The sequence below is a fragment of the Eubalaena glacialis genome, chromosome 7 (assembly GCF_028564815.1).
Source record: "Eubalaena glacialis isolate mEubGla1 chromosome 7, mEubGla1.1.hap2.+ XY, whole genome shotgun sequence".
Lineage (NCBI taxonomy): Eukaryota > Metazoa > Chordata > Mammalia > Artiodactyla > Balaenidae > Eubalaena > Eubalaena glacialis.
Window position 1 is genome coordinate 27,379,490 of NC_083722.1, and position 14,835 is coordinate 27,394,324.

The 14,835-nt window shown below is 35.5% G+C and overlaps 1 long non-coding RNA gene across 1 annotated transcript in view; it reads left to right on the forward strand.

The window, feature by feature from the left end:
• Positions 1–6,286: 6,286 nt before the first annotated feature.
• The window catches only part of LOC133094428 (uncharacterized), a 62,358-nt gene continuing 53,809 nt past the window's right edge, over positions 6,287–14,835 (forward strand). Inside the window, exon 1 of the long non-coding RNA XR_009701464.1 lies at positions 6,287–6,335. This is a non-coding gene — a long non-coding RNA (uncharacterized LOC133094428). The remainder of the gene's footprint in view (positions 6,336–14,835) is intronic.

Sequence of the window (14,835 nt, forward strand, 5' to 3'; positions counted from 1 at the left end):
GCCTAAATAAATTCTCCTGGCATTTCAGATATATTTTAAGTACTTACAGGATAAATCATAAAAGAGACAACATGGTCTAAAAACTATGTATGTGTGTGTATGTATGAACGTATATACAGAAAAATTGTATATATCTATTTTTATTTACATATGCATATGTAGATACAGAGTTGATATATCTGAATGCATTATCTATAAAATATCAAGTAACTCATTGGACTAAACTCCTCACATAATTGATTGCATATTCTACGTTCTGGCATATGAATTTTTCCTATTCAGTTGAAGTTTCCTCATTTTGGATATCAGACCTGAAGTACACAAAGTTGAGATTAGATTTGCCAAATTATAAAGTCTATAGGACAAAATCTGCATATTATGCAGCCCTGCCCCACTATCCCCTACTCCTGTGAGGCTCTGAGGCCATTTCCTTCATCTGCAAAATCAAAATGCAGCTCTGAGGCCTGTGGTGGGCTGTGCTCCTGACAGCTGCCCCAAGACCCCAAGGAGTAAAGGGGTCTAATCGCCAATCCCCACAAAGAGAATGCACAAGCAAAGGTGCTCCACCCCCCCACCAAGAAAATAAAAAAACAAGGGAACCATCCCGCACACCCTTTGCTTCCCAGGCTGGGCCAAGTCTCTCCCACAAAGATGGATAAAGCTCTTTCATAAAGAAATCAGAAAATCTGACAGTCTTTGGGGAAAAGAGGGCCTCTTGGAACGTGAATCTGCCCTTGGGCAAAGCTACTTTACATAGTCATGGTGATTATTTTATATGATTATTTCTCTTTAATTATCATTAGTATTAGCACATTGTCATATAGAAAAACTTTTTTTTTTCTAAAACAACTATAAAGTACTTTTAATAACCATTCAAAAAACAATAGGAAGTGTAAAGTTTATAACTAAAGTTCCCTAATTTAATTTTTATTATGTGTAGTTTGCTTTATCTCTCTTAAAGGAAAACAAGCAAACAAACCTTTATTTCTCCATTTATTACCTGGCTTCACATTCTAATGTGTCAGTTTTCTGGGTTGCTCATAGAATTAAACTCATAAAAAGATAAATACTTCTGTTATGACATGAAGGAATTCAAGCTTTCTTTATTCAACAATATCTACTATTGGATTGCTCCTTTTAATACATTCCTGTTCAAAAATTAGTCTGGAAAATGTTGCAAGGGCAGTACCTCTGGCAAAACATTTACTAGCACTGCTGCTTTCTGAAATCCATGGTCAGGCCACAGGGAAGTCAAGGTCAAGCACCTGCCACCTACCTTTTGTGGGAAAGTTTGAATCATGTTTTTTGACATCAAAGAAGCTCATGTTGGAAACTTTGTGTTAGAGATTTCTGCATCTACTAGAGTTACATCATTTTAATTTTTACACTTTCAGAAAATTTCCTTAGAATCTAAGACACTCCTTCCACTGGATGTTTTCATCATCCCCTGCACTTGCTGGGACAACAGTTAAGTGCAATTGGATTGAAAGGCAGCAGGAGAGTGAAAGGCACGTGAACAAGTAGCCCTGCACACCATGCAAACAGGAAGAGCAGGGGTCCAGCATTTCACCCTGAGCTGCCTCTGAGCCCCAGATCTTTAACTTCTTCCATTGCATCGCTCCCTTTGGGCCGATTCGGCGCTGGGCTGCTGGGTACAGAATTTCTCCCTCCTGCTAGGGGAAGTCCCTGTGGGTACTGACAGGATTCCCCACTTCTTGCCTCTGTTGGCTTCACACCTGCTCCCCCCTGTCTGGAGTCCATCTGTCCACAGCACTATCTAGAAAAGTCTCCCATGTGTGTATCTTATGGATGTGCAGAGCTTCATAAGTGAAACAAGGCAATTAAAGAAGGCCAAGAATTCTTACTTGATGCAGCCAGGAGTCCATATTCTCAGAGAGAAGCCTCCATGTTTGCTCTAAGATACTGGAACAAAAAGCTTCTTTTCACGAGGCTGCCCTACTTGCTTGCACCCCCATTTTCTCTGGTGTTCTAGAGGGCAGTGGGCTCTGATTAGTTAGAGGGTAACAGATGCTTGCGCTTAAATTTATTATAATTTCAGCATCCTTAGGATCGTGCTAGGTGGCACCAAAAGACAATTCTCTTCTTCGCCAGGGATTTCTGTATCATTTCGACCACTGTCCAGGTAAATAAGCAGAGGCAATGGTGGCACAAAGACAGCCGCCTGGACCACCAGTGGCAATGTCAGGACTCCAGAAGGCCATCATTTCTCATTCTCCTTGGAGCTGTAACCAAGGACAGCATGAGTCAAATTACTACAGACTGGAGTGACACACACTTTTGGGGAAGATGATTTATACAGTGTAATCTAGCTTACACTGGCAATTTTGCAAAAGAGGATATTCAGCTCTTCTCTAAAGCCTGTTGGCCTTAGTAGGTAAATTGGTTGTATCACTTACAATAAATAAACCAGTAGGTTAAATAGGGCTAACTTGCTCTAGATTAAGAAGACTGTTAATTACCAACTTTACTAACTACTAGTTGTGTTACCTAGAGCTGGTTATTCACCTCTTTAAACTCCATTTTTTGTATCTATAAAATGATTTTTTTTAAAGTCTCACTTCTTAAGAGTAATTGTGATAATTAAGTAAGAAATTGTTTAATAAATACATTGACTAAAATTGTTTGGAGAATTGTAAAACAATACAAATATTCCTTGCTTTTATTGCTTCTGATTAAACAATTTGCAAGATTCCATTAACCATTTCTTTTTGAATTTCTGTCCTTATAATCTGTTCCTTGCATGTTTAATTTTTATGATTATTTGTATTGTCCTCGAGGATCAGGACTTTCTCAGCTGTTGCGTCAGGCAGTTCAGAGGCAGGGTGATTCCAAATTGCACATTAATAAACCAGGTCGTGTGTTAGAGCACAAAACAAATCACCACATAAAACTTTTGTATTTAGCATTAGGAAAATGAGAGCATTTTATCGTAAGATGTTTAAAAAAACAGCATCTTCTTTTCTTCCTTGGAGATATTCTGACCTCCTTCACAGGCTTACTGTGATGAATATCTAATAAAATATTATTGTAAAGCACTTTGCAAAAATAAAGTGCTATATAATTGCTTAAAATAATTATTAGATTTGAGTCCATTATTGCACAGAGCAATTGCCACCAAGATAGCAAATAACTTAATTGTTCTGCATTCCTTTCTTAAGGACTTTTTATACTTTGTCTTGGGACATTTACCTTGCCTGTTTCTATGGGGCTCTAATTGCACTGGTATCACGAACTCCCTGGAGGGTTACAAAACTGCTGATGATCCTCTTTCTCCCTATAGCAGTTTCTCAGCAGTTTCTACAGGCTGAATCTGAAACCACGATAGACCCGGCTGCCTAAGTTCTCTAGGCTGAACTGTAAAGTGGAAAAAATAGCTTTACTTTATGGCATAGTCATTTCCTATTGTTCCAGTTAGATGGTTGGTTTTCAGTGAAGAATCTCTCTTGTAAATTTACCCATGTACTGGTATAAATAATTTTTCAATTTTCCTTCTGAATAAGCATAGAGGTCCCTATTTTTTATGGATCTGTTCACAATGGGCTTAGGAAGAGGAGCAATTTGAGTTAAAACTAGTTAGCATGCTATAAATAATAACAATACCATCCCGACCACTGATAGTAGCAGCTGATATTTATTGAGCACTTACAAATATTCCAGGTTCTGTGATAAGTGCTTTATAAATCATTACCTATTTAATATTTACAAAAATCTACCCGGTAGGTACAATAAAAGTCTTAGTTACTTATCCAAGATCATACAGGTGGAATGAACTTTGAACCCTGAGAGTCTGTTTCAGACCTGTATTATTGTGTTGTGAAAGTGGTCTTTCTACAAATGAAATCAGTACATTTTTCTTTGTGAAGATAAAAGCCATAGATTAAAGATTAGATACTTATAAGGACTTTTTACTTTGAGTTGCCATTATCTTTTTAAATACCCATTCAACCACATTTATCTGGATGTACTAATATTACACAGGAATTTTCGCAAGATCAAAAGGCATCTTCTCCTGTAAATTGAAGTTTGTAAACCGTTGTCTATTTTCAATAATTCCCTGAAAATATTTGCAGATTATTGGGTAGGTTATATCTTCCACTAGTGTTCATAAGTACAACTGTTTTTTAGATCTGTTGAAGTTTAAAACTAAAGGATGCATACCAGAGACTATTACAGTGAAAAGTTGTAATTTTTAAAGTTATTGTTTGTCCTCATGTGAAATAATGAGTGATATTGCTAAGAGGCTATGCAAAATTGTGATTAAACACAAAATACGTGGTGTTTGATAAGCCAGTATTCAAATATCACATAACCTTGAGAAAGTTAATTAACTTTAGGTTCATCCTCTGCAAAATAGATAAAATAATAGTAAAAATAACAATAATGATTAACACTTAATAAATGCTTTTATGCCAGGTACTGCTCTAAGGGATTTATATGTATTAACTAATTTCTTCTTCACAACAGTCCTAAGAGGCCGGCATTTTAACAGAGAAGAAGGTAAGGCACATACAGGTTAAGTAACTTGCCCAAAGTCCACAGCAGATAAATGGGGAAGCTGGGATTCAAGCCCCCGCGTCTGACTCAAGAGCCCAGAATCTTAACTGCTCTAAGAAAATACATGGTTGAGTGTCTGGCATGTGTCAGGCTGTAAATAGTAAGTCCTCTATTGGCAGTGGGTAATTATAGCAATGACCATTTATTGACTGGTAACCGAGGAACAAAGGAGGAACATTTTAGGTACTGTTAAATTTTCAGATACAATCACAGTCCTAAAAAAGCATGGATGGGAAATATCTTTGTTTCCAAGAAGGGTTGTTCTAAATGTGGTTTTAATGTATGAATTAGATGTGTCCTTATGTCCTCAGGTTAAAATATCTCACCCTCCATCTTGTAGAAATTTGTCTATAGAGGGTGATTTATAAATCATTCAGTTAACAGATGATGTTATAACTAAAGCAGTGGGAGTTTGGAAATACCTACATCAGATTAAGCTTGCGTTTATTTCAAAAAAGGCTCTGATCTAGCTTGGATTTTTGGCAGGCTCAACAGGAGACCAACATGAACTATTGTAAATCAAAGCTTTTATTTTGAATGTCAAACTTGGAATATTTCCAGTCCCAATTAAATATCATTTGATGTGTTTTGGCCTTCTATCTTTTTAAGGCAAAACTTTCCTTTCCCTTCTCATATTTATGGTCATGAACTCTGCTTGGACTTAATGCTTTTTAAAAGTTGCTCCAGAAAGTTATAAAACCTCAGGGCTTTTACAAATTTTGTGCCAAGAAATACAGACCAAGATAGAGCTGCAACTCATGGATAAACTTAAATGTAAATATAGACATCAAATCTACAATTACCATTTCATTTTCTTCATCAAATTGTTTCAAGCTTTTGAAAATTCTGAATTCCAATATTGCTTTGCACCTCCTCTGCAGATTGCTTCAGTATTTTTCAGATTAGACTTATAATTATAAAGTAATAAATAGCTCATTCTTGATTTAACCAATGGAAAAAAAAATCAGACAGCAGTCACACCAAAGGAAGTTACTCAAGGGAAAGCTCTTTAAAAAGTCTCTCAAGAGATTTTGTTAACAAAATAATTTATGATTATCTCATACTGTGCATGAATAACCCTCATAAATATGGCACAGTACAATCCAATTAATTATGCATCCTAAATGGCTTGATAATTTATGAAATTATGGAATTCTGTTAAGCCCAACTTTTAATAATGAATACAGATTGTAGAGAAAGGAAAACTTTGTAACTGCAAATCAAAAACGTTATATAAATCATACAACAACATTCACCTTGCTGTGTAGATTTCTGAATTATTGGAGAGATGGATTTACAAAGATTTTAGTTCAGCTTTTACTCTTGCAGAGTGTTTGAGGCTCAAGTTACTTTTGTCTAATTTTTTTTTTTGAGCTGACTTGCCTTCTAAGTGACTTATTTTATAAAATTAAAAATATTAAATAAGAAAGGGTGAATATGTTGTCACCCAATCTCTTTTAAAAAAAGATTCTGAATAAAATTTATCAGCAAAATCTTTAAAAATATCATATTTTATATATGAAAGATGACTAGAGAGATATGAGGACTATGGAAAGTCATGATATTATCTTATTTGTTTACTTTTTAAAAAATAAGCGTTGTGAACATGTTTTCAGCTTGTGGCTGAAGCTAAACGTGACCCTGCAAGAATTAAAACAAGCTCTGTTTCTTTCATGGAATCCGAAAGTTGCACTCTGATGCCAACTCTATCTAAAGACAGAAGCTCAGCTGGATTTGATGATTTCCATGACATAGTATCTGTAAGGTGACCTTATTTGACTTAATAATAATTTTTAATTATTATTATTTACATTAGAAATGTTTAATTGTCAACAGATCAGTATTGCATGAATGTCTTCACTGGAAGAAAGAAGTGGAAAATATCTTTCTAAAAGATATTTGGATAAATGATAAAAATTTACTGTTAGAACTTCTTGATCTCGGTGTTATGTGAATATTTGAATAATTCTTCAGTTTTCCATCGATGGGAGATTTTGGAGGGAAAGACTAAGGAGAATTCCACATCCCTCAATTTTCTTTCAGTGAATAAGTTATTGTGAATGTAACCTGGAGAGACAACGAATTGAATTTGGACCCTGGTACCACTCTGCACATATTCCTTAACTAACGTTTCTTTCTGTCTTTAAAATTTTTGTTTTAATCTCAAAATAATTATAGGTTTATAGGAAATTTCAAAGAAATGTATAGGTAAGTTCCATGAACGCTTCACCTAGATTCCACCACTGCTAATATCTTGCACAATTATCAGTATCAATGCCTAGAAATTGACATTGGTACAATTTATAAGGCTTCTTTAGATTTTTATAGCCAGTTATTCATTCACTGTTGTGTTTGTGTGTGGGGGAGGGTGTAGCTTTATGCATTTTTCAAAGTTTTTTTTTAATTGAAGTATAGTTGATTTACAATGTTGTTAGTTTCAGGTGTACAACAAAGTGATTCAGTTATATATATTTCTGTTTTGTAAATAAGTTCACTTGTATCATTTTTTTAGAATCCACATATAAGTGATATCATATGATATTTGTCTTTCTCTGACTTACTTCACTCAGTATCATAATCTCTAGGTCCCTCCATGTTGCTGCAAATGGCATTAATTTTACTGCATGTGTAATTTGCATAACTATCACCACAGTCAAGTTACAGAGATATATCATCACTTCAAGTCTTTCTTATACTCAGATTCTATTGGTTGATACTGTTGTTCAGTTCTATATCATTGTTTATTTACTCTCTGTTAGTTCTATCATTTGCTAAGAGTGGGGTATTAAAACCCATTACTACAACAGATTTGCCTACTTGTTTCAGCTTGTCAGATTTTGCTCCATGCATTTTGAAACTCTGTTGTTTGGTGCATACACATTCAGGATGGCTATATCTTCTTCATGACTTGATATTTTCATTATTATATAATATCACAAAGTAGTTTTCTTTGCTCTGTAGTCTATTTCATATGATATTAATATAGTCACTTTTTTTTAAACCAGCTTCATTCACTTTTTTAAAAATATAGTCACGCTTGCTTTTATTAAATTAATGTTTGCATGATATATCTTTTCCCCATCCTTTTAAATTCAACCTACAAATGTCATTATATTTGTGAACTTCTTTTAGATAGCATATAGTTGGATCGTTAAGTTTTTTAAATCAAATCTGCCAGTCTGTATTTTAGTTTGAGTAATAAGTTTTTTGCTTTAAAATTCTTGTCAGATAATTCCAACATCTTCATTTCGATAATTGTCAGTTGACTGTTTATTCTTCTTCAAGTTGTATATATCCTGGTTCTGAGTGTGATTAGTCATTTTTCATTCTATTATGGACTCTTGATTCTATTTAAATATTCTGTTTTAGAAGGCAGTCATGTTATTTAGGAGTAGTGTGTAGGTACTGGACTACTTTTTAAAGCTGTAATTCCAATGACAGTTGAGTTTTCAGATCCCTTGAAATGCCATACTGATCTGTTTTGTTCTTCTGTGTTGCCTCTGAGATTGCCACTAAGCTTTTTCAGGTACCACCTGAGCTGCCTGGTGCCCGTGGATGGGAAGTTCAGGAAAGGCTGGGTCTGAGTAACTTTCTGCCACTGACAAAAGGCTGTCAGATACCAGGTGCCCTACAGGTGCTAGCATAACAAGCTTGCAGATGCTACTGGGTGATGGGCTGGAGTTGGAGGCTTCTCACAAGGTCCCTGCTTGTTTGTCCCTTTCCCAGTGCTTTGGCTAAAGAAAGCAGGCTTTTCTTATACTTCTTTCTTTTTTCTTTTTTTTTTTGGTTATGTCTATGCCTGTTGGGTTAAACAGTGTAGTTCTGGGCTCCTGGCTTTTTGGTGGATACACGGAAGATAAGAAGAAAACCCAGGAACCTCACTGCGGTGTCAGTCCTTAAATTTGGCGTTCTCCATGCAGTCTTCTTCTCCTTTTCATGTCTTTGAGTCTTTTTATGATTTTTGTTGAATTATTTCCAGGGTATTTAGTTGTATTTAGAGGAAAGTAGCAGAGAAAAGTGGTTCTAGACCATCTTTTCCTGGAACTGGAAGCCTTCTTAATTTCTTTGTGCTTCTATTTTCTCACATATAAAATAGATACAATATTACCGACTAGTCAAGGTTGTTGTAAAACTTGACATGTGTGAAATATTTAGTGTAATGACTAGCAGGTTGAGAGACCCAACAAATGTTAGTTTTCTTTTCCCTTTCCTTCTTTTCCTTTAATCATGCTATAAAGATGTGTAGGAAAATTCCTCTAATATTTTCAGAGTTTTTGGAATAATGAGTTAAGGCCAAAACCATACCCCTTTCTTCCTGCTAAAAAAACCTTACAGTCTGCAGTTACTTTCCACTAAGTTTATTCTGAAGTTTCAATTCATGGCAGAGAACTGTGGAGTCTCAGTCTGAGAAACAACTAGGGAAACCTTTCCTCTCCAAATTGCTCAATCACAAAATAGTCACTTATAAGGGATGAAGGAGACATTTACATTGGGAAAGAAATTAAAGTGTTTCTCCTTTACTCTATGCTCGTAAATGAGAGGACTGGACTGTGTTATCTCACTATCGGTAGTAGAAATTTCCTCTGAACCAAATCCAAGACAAGTAGTATTTTCTTCCCAGTCTCACCTTTGATGCACGTTTATGCCTGCTTACTCGATGAATCAAAATCATCTGACACAAGAAGAGACAAATTCACAATGGAAGAAATTCAGCAGTCCCGTAAGAGAACCATTCAAATTCAGTCACTTAGTTTATGACATACATGACACTGCAGTGCAATCAGGGAAGGTTACTTTTTTCCTGTAAAAAGGTTCTACATCAAATACATATTCACATGGAACAAAAAATGAGAAGTTAAGATGAAAACTTTTGTACAAAGAAACATATCTATAATTGATGGATAGAGAGATGATAGATGATAGACAGATAGATAGATAGATAGGTTTAGAGAGCATGCATTTCAAGAAAAGTTAGTGCATGATAGCATATAGTAAATGAAAGGTAAGCATAAATAATATTCACAACTCTGGAGGAGTTGTAACCTCATAAAGGAGGCGGGGATCAAAACAAGCCTTGAAGGAAGAATAGGACCTAGATATGTCTGTATCCAAACATACACTGAAGTGAGTTGGTAGAGGAGAGGGAGAGTGGGGAGAAGAGGAAAGTCACTAGCCTATAAGGCATCTCAGTGTTGATCAAATATAGGCAACTTCCTCCAAAATGGACTCTGCCTCCAAGAGGACCCAGGGTTTGCAAGAAGTGGGTGATATGGATGTGTGAAATGAGCGCACTTTTGGTAAAGGCCAAATTTCTTTGAACAAAGGAGGTGAATTTTCTTTATATATTTTAGCTATTTTTCCCCCCATTTGGACATACTAAGACTCATATATTTTACTGGGATCCAGATCTCTCTAATACTTTGGTCATGTCCTAGTACAATGATGTCTAAATCCACTACAGAAACTTTTCTTTTGGGTCTTCATGGAAGGAAACTATTAAATAGATACAAGTTATGCTTGAGGTTATTCTTGTAATGCCTTTTCCTAAATAACACTATATTACCTAGTCCAAAAGAAGGCAAATAAGTCAGTCCATCCAGAATCCCAGGTTAACTCTGTGTAGATATTAAAATACCCATTCTTTTTTTTTTTTAATTTTATTGGAGTATAGTTGATTTACACTGTTGTGTTAGTTTCTGCTGCACAGCAAAGTGAACCAGTTATACATATACATATATCCACTCTTTATTCTTGACTTTGAAAAAAGCAGGTTTTGGAGTATTTAACTAAGATGAATAAGTTAACGTTTGGAAATAAAATTCAGTTTCAAACTCAGGTATGTCTGAAAACAAAGTTTTCAGTTACAATGAGTTACTTCACACTAAGCTCCTTTTCTGCTTTTCCTCATCAAAATTTACCTAAAATCTGTAAAGTTTAGGGCTCACAGCTGGGGAGCATAATTGTACCTACCTCCTAAGATTTTGGGGGAGATTTAATGAGGAATGCCTGGAAAGCTCTTAGCATGGTACATGATACAAAGTATGTGTGAAAAATTATAACTACCATACTTATTTCTATTTTGCTATTTTCCTTTCCCACATTCCTCATTGACCCTGACTAATCTAATAAGCATATTTCTGCTTAGGATTTAAAATAAAATTAAGAATAAAACTAAAGAAATGATTCTGTTGCTGGAATTTAGGACCCATAAGATATATTTTAAGTTAACAGCATTTTGTCTATTAATTGCTTTGATTTTGTATTTGCATCTCTTTCTACTTACTCTGAAAACTTTAGCTCTCAATCTTATTAACATAAAACTAAGATCAATACAACAACTCAGTGACTGCATGTCAGGATTACTATATATGTGTGGGTATGCATGTGTATTGTCTTTGGGAGAGACAAACTACTGTCTTTTAAAATCGATTGAAATAATTTTTATGTGTAGATTTACCTCCAACTTGAAATATAATTAGGTTCAATTGTTTCAGCGTGTTTTTAATTCTTGGAGATACATTTTTTTTCTGCTTGACTCAATGTATTTAAAAATATGTAAAATATTTGCATAATTTGAAAATGAAAACTATAAATCCAGATTCATTCAAAAAAACTTTATCTTCCATTTTTGTTAGCCTTTGGTTTACTTCTATCATTTCCTTTTGAAAATATAAGCAAATATGTATATGGATACCCTCCTCCTTACAAAATGATAGCGTACTACACATTCTCTTGCACCTTGCTTTTTTGATTTCATAATATATCTTGGACAGTGTGCTGTAGCCATATATAGTGATCTTCTTCGGTATTTCTTTTACTTCATTATGTGGATACACCGTAGTTTATTTAACCAGTCTAGGACTTTTCTTTATAATCCTTGAACCTCACAGTGAATATGATGCCTACTCTGTGAATGTATGTTTCTTCTTTCAGTCAATGTCCCCATTCCCAGGGCCTAACATCTGCTAAAAAATCAGCACAATCATGCTAGAAGAAAAGAGCCAGATGTGGATAAGACAGAATGCCGAGCATTCCTGGCTTAGAAAACCATCAGATCATTGAATTTTAGGAGGCTGGTTTTGGAAGGTCCTTGGAGGTCAAATTCCACAGAATTTTTTATTTTTATTTTTTCATAGATGAGGACACAGAAGTCCCAAGCAAGAAAAATGTTACTCCCAGGGACATATTTTGTTACTAATAGAACCAGTAATAAAACTCAGGATGGCCAACTTCTAGCCCAAGGCTTCTTTACTATGCCCAGGTTTTATGTTTTGTTGTTTTGTTGTGTCGTTTTCCTCCTACCACCTACCTCATTGCCCCCAGCTCAGTTCCCTAAATATTCAGAAGACTTTGTTTATCTTCTGCTTATAAAAAGCAAGAGCAATACCTTTCCAGGTCAGGCCTTCTTTTCCTATCCTCATATACTGCTTCCCAAGCCCTACTTGCCCAGGGTCCAGTTTAACCAGATGTGTCCACACCTTTCCTCTGCGTTCCTTGGCTGAACGTTCTAGCAAAACAGAGCATTCAGAAGAAATAATGGGGCTCTTTCTAGTGAGGATTCCCAATCTCATGTTTTTAAAGGAGGAAACCTTCTACTGAAAATAGGCCATAGGAAGCATAAATTTTACAGTTCTAATTTTCAGTTCCTAAGGTGATACTTCTCTGGAACTTGGGAATGCTATCTGGGCTAGAAGTCAATTACTAATTTAGGACTCACCTCTGCGTTTAGATAACACTATGGACAAAATTATATTGATGGGAAAACTGCCAAGAGAGATGACTTTCAAGGCTTGAGAACATCTTCTTCAGAAAATAGAAGGGGAGGGAGCAGAGAAAGAGGAAGAGGGAAAGGAGAAGAGACGTCAATTAGGGTATCACAGTTCTGGTTCATGGCCATAACTAGGAGTAAAAAAGGGAGAGACGCTGCCGGCAGAGGGAATATTGCTTGAACTAGTCCTATGAACCTGATTTCATCTGTCTGTGCAATCTTCATCAAACCATGGTCTACACCTGGTTCTTTTCTACAGTGAAATAGTTTTATAAAGTCCATGCTTATCTGTGTGAGACTTGACTATGATTTCCTCTTAATATCAGTTACCAAATACTTAATGGAAATAATATTTCTCTTCTGAATAGCTGATGAGTGTTTCCAACACTCAGTGGAAAACATTATTAAAAAGCTAAAAATAAAAATTCCCATTTGTAGATATAACAACTTAAAATGCCATTATATATTTTGATGATTTTATAGCTCTGGGCAATATGATTATCGCTTACAATGTATAAGATTTAATAAGGCAATTATAAGTATAACATATGTTGTAAAACACTACACCAACAGCAAGTAAATGGAGTCTTTTTAATCTTAGCCTCAGAAAGGAGTTAATGTACCATTTTTCTAATTTATAATCAAAATACTAAATAAAATTCAGTTTAACAGTTATTGCATATCTAAGGTGTTTCATATGATAAATTTCATAAAGCTGAAGGCAACCTTGTCTTTTTCATTGAAAGAGATTAGAGACGAAATGCATTTTAATATGTATATACACTGCTACAAGATGATAGTAAACTAGGGCTTTACATAATGCTAAACCTTGGTTGATATCAGGTCCTTTTCTTCTAGGTCTCCGCACAAAATTACAAATAAAACTACTAAGAAATCTAAAGGAAAAGAAAGAAAGGTAGAACCAGATGAAAAATCATATGCAATTTTTAAAGAAATCAAAGCAGAGACATTTTGTGGTGTGTGTGTGTTTCTGAAAAGGACAAGATCACTCACCATCTTACCTTTAATAACTAAAAGCTGTATGGCATGAATCACAGATAGGGTAATCAACTTTTTTAGAAAATGTAAAATGAGTACCTAAAAGTCATCAAGTTAAACTCACTGATACTTGCCCTAATCCCTCTATTTCCCAATTTTCATTGCACTGTCTCTTGGGTTTGGGGGTAGGAAATCACACAGTCTCACGTATAATCAGAGAATCAGGAGCTCCTTTAAATAGTGATAGAGGGAGGGAATACTAGAGACAACTAAAGTCCATATCCATCCTGCACACTTTTGCTAAGTGCTGCATGAAAGTAGCTCCCAGTGGGTTCAAGAAGAATGGGGGGGCATGCTGCTTCTGAGCCCACCACCAGCCTTAATTTCCCAAGAGCACAAACAATAGTAACTGCCAGAGATGCCAAAAGCACACAGCAAGCCATGCCCATTGAAACACATTAGTTAAGATCCCCATTACTCAGTCCCAAATAAAATTTGCTATTTTTTCATGGTACTATAAATGTAAAGTGCATAAAACCAATGAGTGCTGGCTTCTGAGGAGTTCATCTGCATACCCAAGTAGTGTGTTTTATCCCAGGTCATTTTTATCTATGCTGCGCTTATGGAGTTAGAAATAGAAGACCCTACACCCCTGTTGTCTTGTGGGTAGGAAGAGGTCGTGTTGTCACAAGGAGTGCAGTCAGCACGCATCTGAGGAAACACACGACCACTAGGATCTGATTCAGACTTCCCAAAGGTGCAGGAACATTTCCTTTACTAGAAATAGTGAAGTCAGCAATTCTGTAATCCCACCAAAAACAAACAAACAAAAAAAACCCTCTCGTTTATACTCATGTAATATACATGAAAGCTGGGTATTTCCTTAGGCAACATAAATTGGTCATTTAGATATAACTAATTTGACCTTCTCAGTGAGAAATAGAGCTACTTGGTCTTTTCACTTTTCCAAGAAAGAATGAACATCACTGTCACTTTACCTAAGAGGAAAAAATAAACTCTTATGTAAAATTTACCTCAGATTCCATCTATGACCAAAGTAGGGAAACAATATGGAACAAAATATCATAACATACATCTTTTTAGGGACATGCATGGGACCAAAATGAAATGTTCTTCTCCTGTTGGAGGCTCTGCAGCTGGTCTTTAACTCTACATAGTTGAACCATAGACAGGTAAGGGGAGAGTCTGAGAGTTTTGGTGGAGAGTGGGGGGAAGCAGGGAAGAAAGACTCTTCTTAGACCAACTCTGTTTCTATCCATTCTATTATTTAGGCTTCCATGTAAGACTTAATATTCTTTAATGGAAAATCATTTTTGCATTTTCACACGCAGCTGCTCCAGCCCTTTGTTGGCGTCTTTGTTGGTATAACTATGGTCTAGTTTTACCCTCTTCCTTTTCTTTTTTTCCTTACTATCAACTTCAAAGTCAAGTTAATACTACTTGACTATTGATGATTAAGTATCACAAGTACT